The sequence below is a fragment of the Hylobates moloch genome, unplaced genomic scaffold (assembly GCF_009828535.3).
Source record: "Hylobates moloch isolate HMO894 unplaced genomic scaffold, HMol_V3 SCAFFOLD_6, whole genome shotgun sequence".
Lineage (NCBI taxonomy): Eukaryota > Metazoa > Chordata > Mammalia > Primates > Hylobatidae > Hylobates > Hylobates moloch.
Window position 1 is genome coordinate 48,159,350 of NW_026652281.1, and position 15,122 is coordinate 48,174,471.

The following is a 15,122-nucleotide window of genomic DNA, read 5'->3' on the forward strand; positions in this document are numbered from 1 at the left end:
TCTGATTATTGTAGCCTTATAGTATAGTTTGAAGTTGGGTCATATGATACTTCCAGCTTACTTCTTTTTGTTTAAGATTGCTTTGGCTATTCAGGCTCCTTTATGGTTCCACATGAATTTTAGAATAGTTTTTTCTAATCCTGTGAAAAATGACATTGGTAATTTATTAGGAATAGTGCTGAATCTGTAAATTGCTTTGGGCAGTATGGCCATTTTAATGATACTGATTTTTCCAACTGGCGAGCCTGGGATATATTTCCATTTATTTGTGTTATCTCTGATTTATTTTAGAAATGTTTTATAGTTCTCCTTGTCGATATCTTTTATCTCCTTTGCTAGCTGTATTTCTAGGTGACTTATTTTTTTCTGTGACTATTGTAAGTTGGATTGCATTCTTGATTTGGCTCTTAGCTTTAATGTTACTGGTGTGTAGAAGTACGACTGATTTTTCATATTGATTTTGTATCTGAAACTTTACTGAAGCTTTTATTAGCTATAAACCTTTTGGCAGAGTCTGTAGGGTTTTTTAGGTATAGAATCATATCATCAGCAAAGAAAGACAGTATGACTTTCTCCTTTTCCTAGTTGGATGCCTTTTATTTCTTCCTTTTGCTTCATTGCTTTGCTACAACTTTCAGTAGTACATTGAATAGGCATGGTGAGGGTGGGCATCCTTGTCTTGTTCTAGTGCTCAAGGAGAATGCTTCTAGCTTTTGCCTGTTCAGTATAAAGCAGGCTGTTGTTTTGTCATAGATGGCTCTTATTATTTTGAGGTATGTTCCTTCAATGCCTAATCTGCTGAGGGTTTTTATCATGACGTGATGTTAGATTTTATCAAAAGCTTTTTCTCCATTTATTAAGATGATCACATTGTTTTTGTTCTTGATTCTGTTTGTATGGTGGGTCTCATTTATTTATTTGTGTATGGTGAACCAACCTTGCATCGCAGGAATAAAGCTTACTTGTTTGTGGTGAATCATCTTTTTGATATGCTGCGGGATTCAGTTAGCTAGTATTTTGTTGAGGATCTTTCTATGTTCACTGAGATATTGACCTGAAGTTTTCTTTTTTTCATTGTGTGTCTGCCAGTTTTTGCTATGAGGATTGATGCTGGCCTTGTAAAATGTGTTAGGGAAGAGTCTTTCCTCCTTGAGTTTTGGGAATAGTTTCAGTAGGATTGGTTAGATTTATAGAATTCTTCCTTTTCCCGAATCATCAGGGGGTACTTATTTTCTTTTATGACACTTATGTCAGCTTGTTCAAAGGCCATATAGTTGTGGGTACTCCACAGACAAAATATCTGTACCTATGGACACATTCTACCTCAGAATATGCCTAGCTTTGGCTTGGAATATCAGAGTCTTTCTGTGTTGTAGGGATACTGGAAAATAAAAGAACCAGTGTGTACCAAAGACTTATAAAAGGTCAGGCACTTGGTTTCATTGAATGTTTTTTGATTCTGCAAATGCTCTACTGGTTTATTGAAGACAACTGATATGCTGAAGCTTTAAGAACTGATATATTTGCCAAGAACTCTGTCAGAGAGAACACTTGATATATGTATCTTCTACATCATTTATTTACATATTTCCATGCCCATGTTGTCAGCCTGAAAAATGTATTTCTTCTCTTTAGAACAGTATATTATGTTTATTTTAAAATGCCTGTTATGGATATTTCTTTAAAGCGTTAAGTAAAATGGCAACTATTGGCTATGGTATCAAATAAAAATTTTCTTCTTGGATTTTTTTAGCTGTATTGAAAGCAATTTATGCCTATCATTTTTGAAAGGACTGTTATCTCAGAAGATTATCTTTGATCCAATGATAGCTGATGCCAGCTCCAACAGGTCCCATCAGATCAGACCACTTGCTTTCAGTCTGGCATCCTTCCATTTACTCCATGTGCAGATTCTAGAATCACTTTTCTAAAGCACACATTGATCATGCTGCCACTATGTTCAAAAGCTTCTTGTGGCTTGTCATGAGTTTAAAATTAATTCCTTACCAACACAGTGAACAATCCCTTTAATTTGAATCCAGCCTACCTCTCTATCTTCATTTCTTTCCTACAATCCCACTATGTTGGGCAAACACATTGCCTTTTCAAAAACATTTTGAAACCTTATCTGTCAGGGTGTAGTGCAAAAAACAGAAAACATCCTAGATGTTTAAAAAAGGAAGTAATTCAGTTCTGGGAATTAAGTGATTGCAAACTGATGGCTAAAAACCAAATTCTAACTGGGGGTCCACAAATAATTCCCACAAGAATAATGAATTGATTAACTAAGCCTGTATATTCAAAACCACCATGAGAATTTATGTCAGAATCAAAAAGCCATTCCCAGAGTTGACACCTGACTTTCAGGATACTAAAAAATGGATAAGGGAACAGAGCTGCAGAAAAATGACCACCAAAATTGGGCTGAAAAGCAGTCTCTGTTTCATGGTCTTCTTTCAATGATCTTTTTCAACATCACTTTAGAGAAAATCAACTTCCTCCTTTGGAGAGAAAAAAGTCTAAGGAAGATAGTAGCTGTCTTTCAGGAAACCCTTGTATTTTATTTAGAGTTTCTTTCTGATATGTCACCATTTAGTTAAGTGAGAAATACTATTCAAGTATTTCTCATATAATTTCACTAGAAGGAAAGTAAGGGTTCACTGATAGAATAAATAATTGAAAAGGCAAAGGAAGATAATTTAAGACAGTGAGAGATTGAGAAATAATTCAGATATCTGAGAATTTGAGTTTATCTTAATGGATTTTGTTTCTATTTCCTAATCATTAAGCATTATAAGAAAGGTTATTTGTGACTTGGCCACCTTATACCTGTTATCTGTTCATCAGCCCCTTCACATGCAATATCCTTGTAGGTATAGGTATTCTTACCCCAAGAAAATTAATCTCAGTGAGGTAAGAGATTTGCTTACATTTAAATAGAAAATATTAGCATTGAAATCTAATTCTAACTGCTTCCAAAGCTCTATATTCTGTATAGTAACACCCATTTTTATGATTAAAATTTATGCCAGTAGAAAACATTAAAAACATATTGTGGCTTTGTATTATTTCAAACTATGGAAAGAAGGAAAATGGAAATAAACATGTTTCTGTTAAACTCAATAAAAGGTAATTTTAAATACATATTATTGTGAAAGAATAATTTACATTATTTAAATGTCATGGAGTGGATTATTTGGCAAGGATTCAAGTTATTCACAGGGGAAAAGCAATACTATTTCACATTATGGACAATTATTGGTACAATGTGTACTTTTCCCACTTAATAATTGCATGTTCCCTTTTGTCACATCTGCACAATACAGAATAATTAAAGCACATTAGCTGCATTGTGGAAGAGACATTTGGTTTTAATTAACATTAGACAATAAGAAAGGCAATTTGTTTTATATTACTATTCATTATTTGATGCACTCATATGCTTGCACACATACACAGAGTCTACACACAAAAAAAGGCAACTATGTGAAACACTGCAAAGCCTCTCAATCTGGACTTACACTAGGTCTACCTAAAAATATACCAAATGTTTTATGCAGAAGAATTTCTTTCTTCCTTTAGACATCTTAGACCATTGGTCCCCAACGATTTTGACATCACGGACCAGTTTCCTGAAAGGTGGAAGAAAATGTTTTCATGGAGGTGGGGGTTGGGGTGGGGGCAATGGTTTCAGGATGAAACCGTTGTACTTCAGATCACTCAGATCATCAGGCATTAGATTCTCATAATGAGTGCGCAGCCTAGATCTCTCACATGCGCAGTTCACAATAAGGTTTTCACTCCTATGAGAATCTAATGCAGCCACTGATCTGACAGGAAGCAGAGCTCAAACCATAATGCTTGCTCTCCCTCCTGCTGTGTGGCCCAGTTCCTAACAGGCCACAGACCTGTATCATTCCATGGGCCCTGCCTTAGACAACTGTGTGGCATTCTAATGTAAAAAAAAAAAAAATTAAACAGGAGTCAGGTTTATAGTGATTATTTCAAAAGTAAACTGGATAATCAAAGTCTCGTGGTGCTTATACGGCAGCATCAGAAAGCTAGAACTCACGAAAGACTAAAACCACAATGGATCTTCATGTTAAGATAGACTATAAAGAGGCAAGACTGACTTGACACCTGTGGCTTGTCTAATATACTTGGGTGAAAAGAAGTTCATCTTATAATAAAGTGTCAAACTAATTTTATATATAGTATAAGTGAATTTAGATTGCCTACATGATAAAACTAATGTCCTACTCCTCTGCCAGGAAGATATTGACCATGTATATCAGTTAGCTTTTGCTTTGTGACAAACCACTCCAAAATTAAGTGGTTTAAAACAATAACCATTTGTTTAACTCATGCTTCTGTGATTTGGCAGTTGGGCCGGCCTTATTTGGGCAAATGTGTTTGCCCTCTGTGGTCTTTCAATCCCCAGCAGGCCAGCTAAAACTTTTTTAAGTGGCAACTGCACAAAATTCAAAGTAAAGAGTGGAAGTGACTCCAGATTTTGGGCTCTAGGATCAGAATTGACAGACTGTCATTTATATTGCATTCTATTGCCAGCCAATCACATAGTCAACTCAAATTAAAGAGAAGGAAAAAGAAACCCCACCACTTGAGGCAAAAAACAAAAAATAAATAAAAGCCACATTAAATGGGCATAAACATAAGAAGGAATGAAGAATTGTGGCCAGTTTTTCAATCTACTAGATCATGTTGGAAAGCAATTTTTGTTGGTTAGATAGTTCTCTTGATATTGAAGTGCCTTCAACCTGAAGTAGCCTTCCAAATAATTATTAGGGCCTGAAAAGAACAAAAAGGCTGATCCCACATCCAGTAAAAAAGAATTCTTCCTGCCTGGTGGCCTTCAAATGGGGGTATTGGCGTTTTTCTTGCCTTTAGACTTAACTGAAACATTGGCTCTTCTCGGGTCCCGAGTCTGGGGCCTTATGACTAGAAAAACGTGATCAGCTCTCTTGGTTTACAGATCTTCACACTCATGTGGAAATAAAACAACAGTTTTCTCGATCTTCAGTTTCCAGCTCATACTGCAGACCTTGTAACTTGCTTGCCTCCATAATAATTTGCCAATGCCTTAAATTGATATACGTGTGTATAATATAACACACACGTATATGTATACACACACAAATATACATACAAACACATATGCACATTCAATTAGGTTTGTTTCCCTGGAGAATCCCAACTTAATACAAGCATATTTTAAATATTTCTTGATAGCAATAATTTTGGTGTCTGCCCATCTTCATTATAATGCCCTACAAGGCAAGGATAACATTATTTCTTTGCAGTATTTGTAAAATCTGCTATCCTAGATAGTTAAATAATTATTGGGACTAAATTAATCTGTGTCTTCTCTTTCTGTCTGTGTGTGTCTCTGTGTGTGAATCTGTGTATCTGCAAGCACACACATACTGTATATAAATGTGTTTATATATGACATATGCATATATACATCTATGATTCCTACACATATATATGTATGCATGTGTGTATGTTTTTGTATAAATTGATGAATAAATGAATAGAAAAGTAGATATTTATACTTAAATTATCCATTTGATTGTCAGATATAATAACCAACATATTCTTAAAATTTTAATATATTCATAGACTCAGATAAGGCATTCTTATCTTCCTCTTTTCATATTTCAATATATTTCTCATTAACAGTAATTATTTATATGCATGTACACAGTGGAAAGAATATTAATCTATTGAAAAACATGCAAAATGTTATTCATGGTGAAATTTTAAAAATTATTTTTGACCAGAATGACAATAATATTTACATTCTGAAATAAGAATTAACAAAAAGTAATGAAATGTGAAATAATAGTAAGACTCAAACATAAAAGCACAAGTTTTTAAAGTGTTTTTTAATATTCACTGCTCAGCACATAAATGAAAATAAGAATCAAAGTTCTATTCTTTTAGAATTCGCCAAAAAATTTAATTCAATCACTATATAACAACAGAATGTAGATATTATAATAGTTTTACTTTTATTATACTTTAATGCAATATGAATAAAAAATTCTACATTCCATTAGGATTAATATCCTTTAATATCAGAGATATTAATTCATTTTATTTGAGATTGAACAGGAGCCCTATTTTTATCTGGATGAATTGCAGTTACATATATCTGACCACGCTTGAACTGTAACTTGTGTCTCATCAGAAGTACCAGTAGAGTAGTTGTTAGAGCTGAAGCTTTTGTGTCAAATGATCCTATGGTGAAATCCCTGTTCTACCATGTAATTTTTTTTTTAATAATGAGATACTTAAGCTCTCTAGTGCTCAATTTTTTCATTTATGGTGTATGTGTGAGAATTACACGTATTTTTCTCATTATGACTAAATGAAAAATGCACATATTATAAAACTGGTGAAGAGTCAGCATTTAGCTCAAGATAGTGATGCAAACATCAGATAAACTCCACAAGATTTCCTACAGTATGTGTGTGTGCACATGCTCAGGTGTGTATGAGAGACAGAAAGAAAGTGAGAGAGACAGAAGTAAAAAACGTAAAATTTTCCTAGCCTTACTTTATTTGTTAAAAATGAGAATCAATAATAACTACTTCATGGCATTATACAAATACTTTAGGAAGACATTATGTATATATATATATACATATAGGATGGTTTCTAGTAAATGGACATCAAACAAAGGTTAGCTTCCTTCTTACAAAAAAAAAACATATTAAGGCCCAGTTATAGTGGTAGACTACATTAGCAGGGTATGTAATAAGGGCAAGGCCATGCGACCATGAAGAGTCTATGACATGCACTATTAAATAGCCGTTGCACCACAAAGATAATGAGAGTGTTAACATGGCATACTTGGCCACAGCTACACCTACTGATGATAACACAGTAAATATACATTATCCCTGCTATATTACACTTATTAAGGGCAGGCAGTTAGATCCTCTGACTCTAAAACTTATTTTTCCTCACTACACTACACTTTTTTTTGTTCACACACACGCTAAACCCTTCATCAATGAAAAAATTTTTGTTTGAAACAGGCTTATAAACTGTTAAAAGAAAAACTTTAGCTGAATTAAATTTAAAGGAGTTTAATTGAGTAATGAAAGATTCACAAATCGGGCAGCCTCCTGAGCCAGAATAGGCCCTGAGACTCCAGAAGGAGGCAGCTTTAGGCTAAACTTGATTTGACAAAACTATATGCTTTATTTTAAATGAAATAATTTAACCTCTCTAACCTAAGTAAGATAATTCTGTCTTACTGGATGGAGGATCAGCCTTTTTGTTCTGTTCAGTTGATTATGAACGCAGGTCTCCATACTGTTGATCTTTATTCACCTATCAGCAGATGGCAAAATTAGTAATCAGAAAGTTTTAAAAATAAACACATTTTTAAAAGTCATTGAGAATTTATAAATTGATATATTTATTACATTATTGACAAAGTCAAATAAGTCAAAACTACTATCATCTAAGAATCCTAGCCATTCTAATAGCACATAATTTGTGGGATTTAATATACACTTGCACACATTCAAGTTTTTAAAATTCCATTTGAATAAAAAGCACTGTTAAGCACTTAACTATATAGTATATATGAAAGTCTCCATCCTTTATGTTTCAAAATATTAGTTTTGTTTTCATTTTGTTTAATTTGCATTAGAATACACAAGACAAATAATGGCTATAAAAACATACATTTCTCTGACACTCAAATAATCATTAATGTAGATAATTTTTAAGGTAAAAACAAAAGGAAATTATGATTAATTTTATTATTTTCTTCTGATCATGAGTTTTGTCTTTTTTCAATCCTATTCATATTTTAGTACTTTATTTTCCAACAGATTAATTTTTAAATTAATTATTTTTAGAGAGCTATGTAAATAGTGATAACTTTTTAAATTAAGATGGCTAACAATGAGGCCCAGATTAAGTGTAAGAACATGGTTAATCAGACTTGGCCTGATTCTTAGATTTCCTAATTTCAAGACTGGATCCCTTCCTTAACACCTTATACAAAAATTAATTCAAGATGGATTAAAGACTTACATGTTAGACCTAAAACCATAAAAAACCCTAGAAGAAAACCTAGGCAATACCATTCAGGACATAGGCATGGGCAAGGACTTCATGTCTAAAACACCAAAAGCAATGACAACAAAAGCCAAAATTGACAAATGGGATCTAATTAACTAAAGAGCTTCTACACAGCAAAAGAAACTACCATCAGAGTGAACAGGCAACCTACAAAATGGGAGAAAATTTTCACAACCTACTCATCTGACAAAGGGCTAATATCTAGAATCTACAATGAACTCAAACAAATTTACAAGAAAAAAACAGACAACCCCATCAAAAAGTGGACAAAAGACATGAACAGACACTTCTCAAAAGAAGACATTGATGCAGCCAAAAAACACATGAAAAAATGCTCATCATCACTGGCCATCAGAGAAATGCAAATCAAAACCACAATGAGATACCATCTCACACCAGTTAGAATGGCGATCATTAAAAAGTCAGGAAACAACAGGTGCTGGAGAGATGTGAGAAATAGGAACACTTTTACACTGTTGGTGGGACTGTAAACTAGTTCAACCATTGTGGAAGTCAGTGTGGCGATTCCTCGGGGATCTAGAACTAGAAATACCATTTGACCCAGCCATCCCATTACTGGGTATATACCCAAAGGACTATAAATCATGCTGCTATAAAGACACATACACATGTATGTTTATTGCAGCACTATTCACAATAGCAAAGACTTGGAACCAACCCAAATGTCCAACAACGATAGACTGGATTAAGAAAATGTGGCACATACGCACCATGGAATACTATGTAGCCATAAAAAATGATGAGTTCATGTCCTTTGTAGGGACATGGATGAAACTGGAAACCATCATTCTCAGTAAACTATTGCAAGGACAAAAAACCAAACACCGCATGTTCTCACTCATAGGTGGGAATTGAACAATGAGAACACATGGACACAGGAAGGGGAACATCACACTCTGGGGACTGTTGTGGGGTGGGGGGAGGGGGGAGGGACAGCATTAGGAGATATACCTAATGCTAAATGACGAGTTAATGGGTGCAGCACACCAACATGGCACATGGATACATATGTAACAAACCTGCACATTGTGCACATGTACCCTAAAACTTAAAGTATAATCATAATAAAAATAAAATAAAATAACTAAAAAAAAGTAATCACATCAAAATGTTCAGTTTTCTATATGCAAAAGATGATATATAGTTGATTTGTTGAAATCACAACATATACACTTTTACTTTAATTTCTAGTTCCTAGTTCAAAAATAATGCATAGCAAACATCAGTTAGGTTTTTGTTGCCAGGACAGAAGATGAGTAACAGTTAATATTTATCAGGTCATGCATTATGATAGTTCACATTTGTCACCTTGTTTGATCCTTTTAAAAATCCAAAAGTCTTGCAAAATAAATGTCATCTGTACCTTCAGATGAAGAACAAAACCTTAGGAAACATAAGTCACTGTTCAATAGGATATATCTATAACTAGAAGTGCTAGTAAGTGTGATTCAAAAATTAGTGTCTTGATGTGATGCAGTCCTCTTAAGATGTACTTTTAAAGTTTCTATTTGAGTTACTTGAAATCATATTTTCAAAATATGGTTATAATAGTCACAACTTCGAGCTTAATATTTCGAAGGACATTAAGAAACCCAATACATTTATAGGTACTTATCACAGCTTCATGAAAGGCAAGATAATCTGTTTCATTTATTTTGGGTACAGTATAGAAATAAGAAATAAAACGTGCTTTTTATTTTGAATTGTCTCTCCTTCATTTTCACTTGTACATAAAATGGAAAATCCTGTTTCCCAAGCTGAAGAAGATAGAGGTGAGGTTAGGTGAACAAAGCCAGAGGCAGAGACAAGCGATTTTATTTAGATTTTCCAGAACCTCTGTAAGAAATGTTAGACATGTCCAAGGTGACTGATGTTCCAGGTAGAGATAAAATGGATAAAGGGTAGTATTAAAAGAAATCTTTATGAATGTAAATGTTTATTGTCCATTTTTAACTAATAAGCAAGCTTACTAAAAACTGCATTTCACACTTAGCTTAATGTTTGAAGGAACTAACTTTATAAATAAATAAAAACTAGAAAATTGATCTGTGTGGACTTTTGGATTTTTTTTTTGATTTCGATGAAATTCTTCTCCGTTACAGGACAATATAGGGGCTTAAAAACGAATAACTCCTATTAAATATTGTGCCACTCTTAGAAATATCTAAGACAATGCATTATGAAAGTGCATAATGCAGATGGCAATAAGATTTCTTCTCAGTGGAAAATATCTGTACCATTTTTATTTTCATAAGCATTATAATTGTAAACATTGCCAAATTAAAACCTGATGGAATCAATAGTAAGGTATTATATTTAATATTAAAACACATACTTTACTCAGAAATGTTGCTTTCTTATTTTCTCTGAAAGTCTTTGCTATATGTATAGCTTCTTCTTGTCTGTGGTGAGCTTCCTTTTTCTCAAGTCTCTGAAAGGATGTGTGCAAATAGATCTTAACTAATGTAACACATTTTTGGCTCACTGTAGCATTACTTTTCTATGTAAAGTATTATTTGAAAATAATTGATTACTGCTGAATAAAAATAATCTAATATCTAAGCAACATTTGGCCTATATGTCACTTAGTTTATATATTGAGAAAAATATTAAATAATTATGACATTTATTATTTTTTGTTTTTTTTGAAATTCAATACATTTTAATTTTACCTTATAGGATCACATTCTTTTTTTCTTTCTCTTTTCCCTTTCTTTTATTTCTCTGTTGCTTTTTTCTATTTTTTTAAATAAGTATGCATCTTTAAGAATATCTTTGAATGATAATCGTTGTTGACTATTTTATTTTTACTTACTTGCATACAAGTGGCAATAACTGAACAAAATCTTAATAATCAAAGTGACAGAGTCTCTTTTTTAATCCTTGTGATCAAATTCAATCACAGGATATTGTGATTTTTTTTCTGATGATTCCAAAGTATTAATTATTAAATGAATGAATAACGAACTGTGATTACAGGGATGTCAATTTGTGAGATGAAGGGTGAACAATAGTAAAATATTTAAAGAGGGAAAAGTCAGAGAGTTCGTATCTCCATTTGATATCATTTAGTATTATATGCCTTCCAGTATAAATGTTGACTTATTCTGTTAAGCAAGCTCACAGCCCTTGAACCATTGGGTAGCCTTCTACTGTAATTTTCTCTATGGTGTCATTAATTTAAATATTATGATAATGTAGGTTTTCAGAAAAGTCTTCAATTTTAATTATGACAAACTAAGTCATGGGGATGTGAGGGACTATAGAATTTAATGCATCAGTGAACACCAAACATAAAATCTATTTTGTGAAGTTACCGTCGTGAAGGTTCTTTAAAAAAGTTTATAAAATCATGTCTACATGTATCTGTTAAAACATGAATGGTTTCTGCCAAACAAATTCCATAAAACATTGACCCCTTTGAAAAAATTTTAGTCTTTAATTTTACATTATCTTCAATTTATCTTACCTGCCCCCATACCAGTGATAAATTATTTGTTCTTTCATATTTTGATAGAGTATTATAAGTATTTTTATGGCATAGTACCTATATCACTATTTCTTTTACCTGTATTAATTTTATTTCTTAGCTGAACTGGACCTGGAACAATAAACATTATTTAAGGAGTTTCCCCAACAATTTTTATTCATATAACAGCTGAATTAATATCATTGAATGCCTTTATATCTTCTTGAACAAAATATTTTGAATTAAAGAGCAGTTACTATAGTCACCATAAATATTGAATACAAGAAAGCTTTCTAAGGAAAGATTGTCTTCTGGCCTATCTCTCGAAATACTAGCTTCATATACTCTTGCTTTCTTTGAAATTTTGAGTTTAATTCTATGACAGGCACTTATTTTCATATACAATATTCACTTGTTTCTTTCTTCTTACTACTATCCATTTTTTTTTCAGACTGACATTGTGTCTAGATAAGTTTCCTGATCTCTTAACAATTCTTGCAGCTGGAGGTGGCCCATCATGCATTATTGACAATGTAATGTTAGCAGAAATTATTGGTTAAAGCTCAAGACATCATTTTAAAGGAAGGAAAAAAAAGCTGGCTTTTCTTTTTGCTCCTTCTAGTTAAGGATATTTGAGCAGGAAGATAAAAGCCTGTATCATGAAGCTATCATACCAACCCTGGATGACTAATTAATTTGGTAAGCTAATAAATCCAATTGAGTTAAGATACGTTTTTCTGTGTTGTGCAAATAAACATAATCCTAACAGATAAAAAGAAAGATAGAAAAATGCAGGAAGAGCAAGTAAGTAGTAGAAAACAAAAAAACTTAATTGACTGTCTTATCTTAACCAGGAGAAATGTTATAGTATACATTGCATCTAATAGAATGAGAAATTGCAAGATCTATTTTGCAATATTCAAAAGAAACACATTTCTAAATTATCTCTGCTTGATTCAGCCATGATATTGTTACTAAGGCAGAGAAATGTTTTAAATTGATTTTTATATTTTGTAATACTATAACAATATTTTTTATATTCTTGAGAATATTATTTATAATATTTAATACTAGCACTCAAGCAGCAAAGATGATATGTTAGAAAATACTTAAAATTACTAGATGGAAATTTTATTTATTGAAATAATTCAGCATATATAATTAATGTCAAAAAATAAAAGTTAGTGACTTTGTTTATTTAACAGAAAAGAATCAACAAAGTACCAGTAACCATCATAAAATTAAATTGTGCAAAATACTACTTATCAATGGAGAAGCTATTCCAGTGGCAGTAGGAAATGGAAAGGAAAATATCACAACAAGAAATTTTTAAAGACCACAGCAATTCTGGATTTTTAAGGAGTTTCCCTGACAAAGAAGCTATGCAGATAATATATACTATCTGAAACATAGGTGGTGAGAATTCCTAAGACATCCAAAAGACATACTTTACTATCATAAAAATTCCTCTGTTATGAAAGTGCCACAATTTATCTCTGAAGCATATGGAACAATTAAAAATTAATAGGAGTCTATTAGTCTGTTTATTCTAGGAGAATACCCTTTATATTGTTTAAACCCATTGTCACACATAAAATATGAACAACCAGTCTTTGTCCTCAAAATAATCCATTTTGAAAACCGTAGATAATCATTTGCTCTCTTGGTTATATATTTCCTATATTATATAATTCTTAATCAATAATCTACAATAAAAACCTTTTAAATGATTCCACCTATTGTCACTATTTCTCTAAATACCTTTTTAAACATGAGAGCAATAAAGAACTATAAAATTGTAACATAATATGAAAAAATTATTTTAGGTTAAAAAATAACATGAGAGGTCATTTAAACTTGACCAGTATGCTATGCATAGATAGCACCAAAAAAATCATCAGTAAGTAATCTCGCTTATGCATGAATTGCTTAATTAAGGGTTATGTATTGTTTTTAATTCTAAATAAACCAAATGTCCTTTTTTCCTGTTGGTTCCTAGATCTTGTGTTTCCTCCCTTTTCCACATGATAGCCCTCTACTTTTTTGAAGAGTTGTCATGTTTTCTCTGAAGATTTCTCCTTCGGCTAAATCTGAAACAATTATTTGTAATATAAACAAAGTTTTAAATTTTCTCAATATTATAATGGCCCTCTTGTAAAAAATATGCATTGCAAAAATTCTCTTCTTTTTTGTATATCCACTCTCACCTCCAAGACTAGAAAATTGTTCATACTTACAATTGGTTGATTGAACCCAAATGTGGAATTTCACATGAGTTACAATTTTGTATTTTGAGAAATTTTAAATTCCTTACCCATGTTAGCACAAAGAAAACGTCAATAAATATTGCTGAGCAGAGAGGTGAGTGGGTAAAAGAGTTAAAAAAGTTGTTTTCGTGACCACCTCAAGATAAAATCCAGCTGGCTTCTCTTCATATTGGCAAATCTCTGTAAAGAGAAGAGTATTTAAAATTGTCCACTATGGAATTCTGCTTTATAATGGAAATATCAAAACTTGTATTATTAATATACTTTTTTTTTTGTTTTATTCGGGATTATTTTTCTCCATTTAGCCCTCTCATTCCTTACTCACCCCTTAGATCACTGGCATCAATTCAGGTGTCTCATCTCTACATTGTAATAATACTGTAGGAATATAAGTTGCCCAAGTCAGAGTGTTTAAATCCATGCGTCTTTTTCTAAGGGCTCTGTATTCTTCTTAGGACTCAAGTCTCACCAAATACCATTTGTTTTCTCCTTTACGGCTTTATGAGTTTCCTTCTGGACAGAATAGTCAGAAATTAAATGGGAGCTGAGAAATTAATTACGTTTTCTCTGTCATTTCCTTTTGTAACAGCATTTATCTCAAACTCTGGGCAGATTAATTTCTCATGTTGTGGCTTTCCAGGAGAGTAGCTCATTCTAAACTTCAGCTTTCCAGTTAATTTTCTAATGTGTTAATGACAATGATCTATCTTGCAACTGAGACGCCCCGTCTTTTTCCATATCCATTTAAATTGCTCAACATTGGTCTGATGCTATTGTAGTACTGTCACCAATAGCAGAAATACATTTATATTCTCTCTAGTTTATTATCATATTGCAATTTTATTTCTCTTTCTCTCTATTTTATTTCAATTCAAATAGTTTTCTGTGTTTCTTCGAACCATTTTTTCTGAAATGTGACATCTCTTTTAAAAACTCAGTTTTATTTAGCACAATATTCTTCTTCATTGCTTTATTTCTGCTTTTCTATCTTCCCTATATCAGGCTTTATTTGTTAATTTACCTGCTTTCAATCTGTGTCTTATTCAGTATGTATCTTCAGTTTTGGCAAATGTGTACATTCTGTGGCAAATAAATTACATCAATTGATGTAATATTTAATTCATTTAATAATCTGTATGTCACATTAACCGTGCATAAGGATCTTACTATATCAGAGGAATAAAATGAAAATTACAAAACTCTTGACCTCCATTTTCTACTAAAAGAAGACATAGAAA

The 15,122-nt window shown here is 32.3% G+C and overlaps 1 long non-coding RNA gene across 1 annotated transcript; it reads right to left on the reverse strand.

Moving 5' to 3' along the window:
* Nucleotides 1–10,500: 10,500 nt before the first annotated feature.
* On the reverse strand, nucleotides 10,501–14,479 carry LOC131383795 (uncharacterized). The gene is made up of 3 exons (XR_009214079.1): nucleotides 14,210–14,479; nucleotides 13,932–14,064; nucleotides 10,501–10,579 (listed from the first exon to the last, which is right to left on the reverse strand). It is a non-coding gene; the product is annotated as an uncharacterized LOC131383795 (long non-coding RNA).
* Between the last annotated feature and the right edge of the window lie 643 nt (nucleotides 14,480–15,122).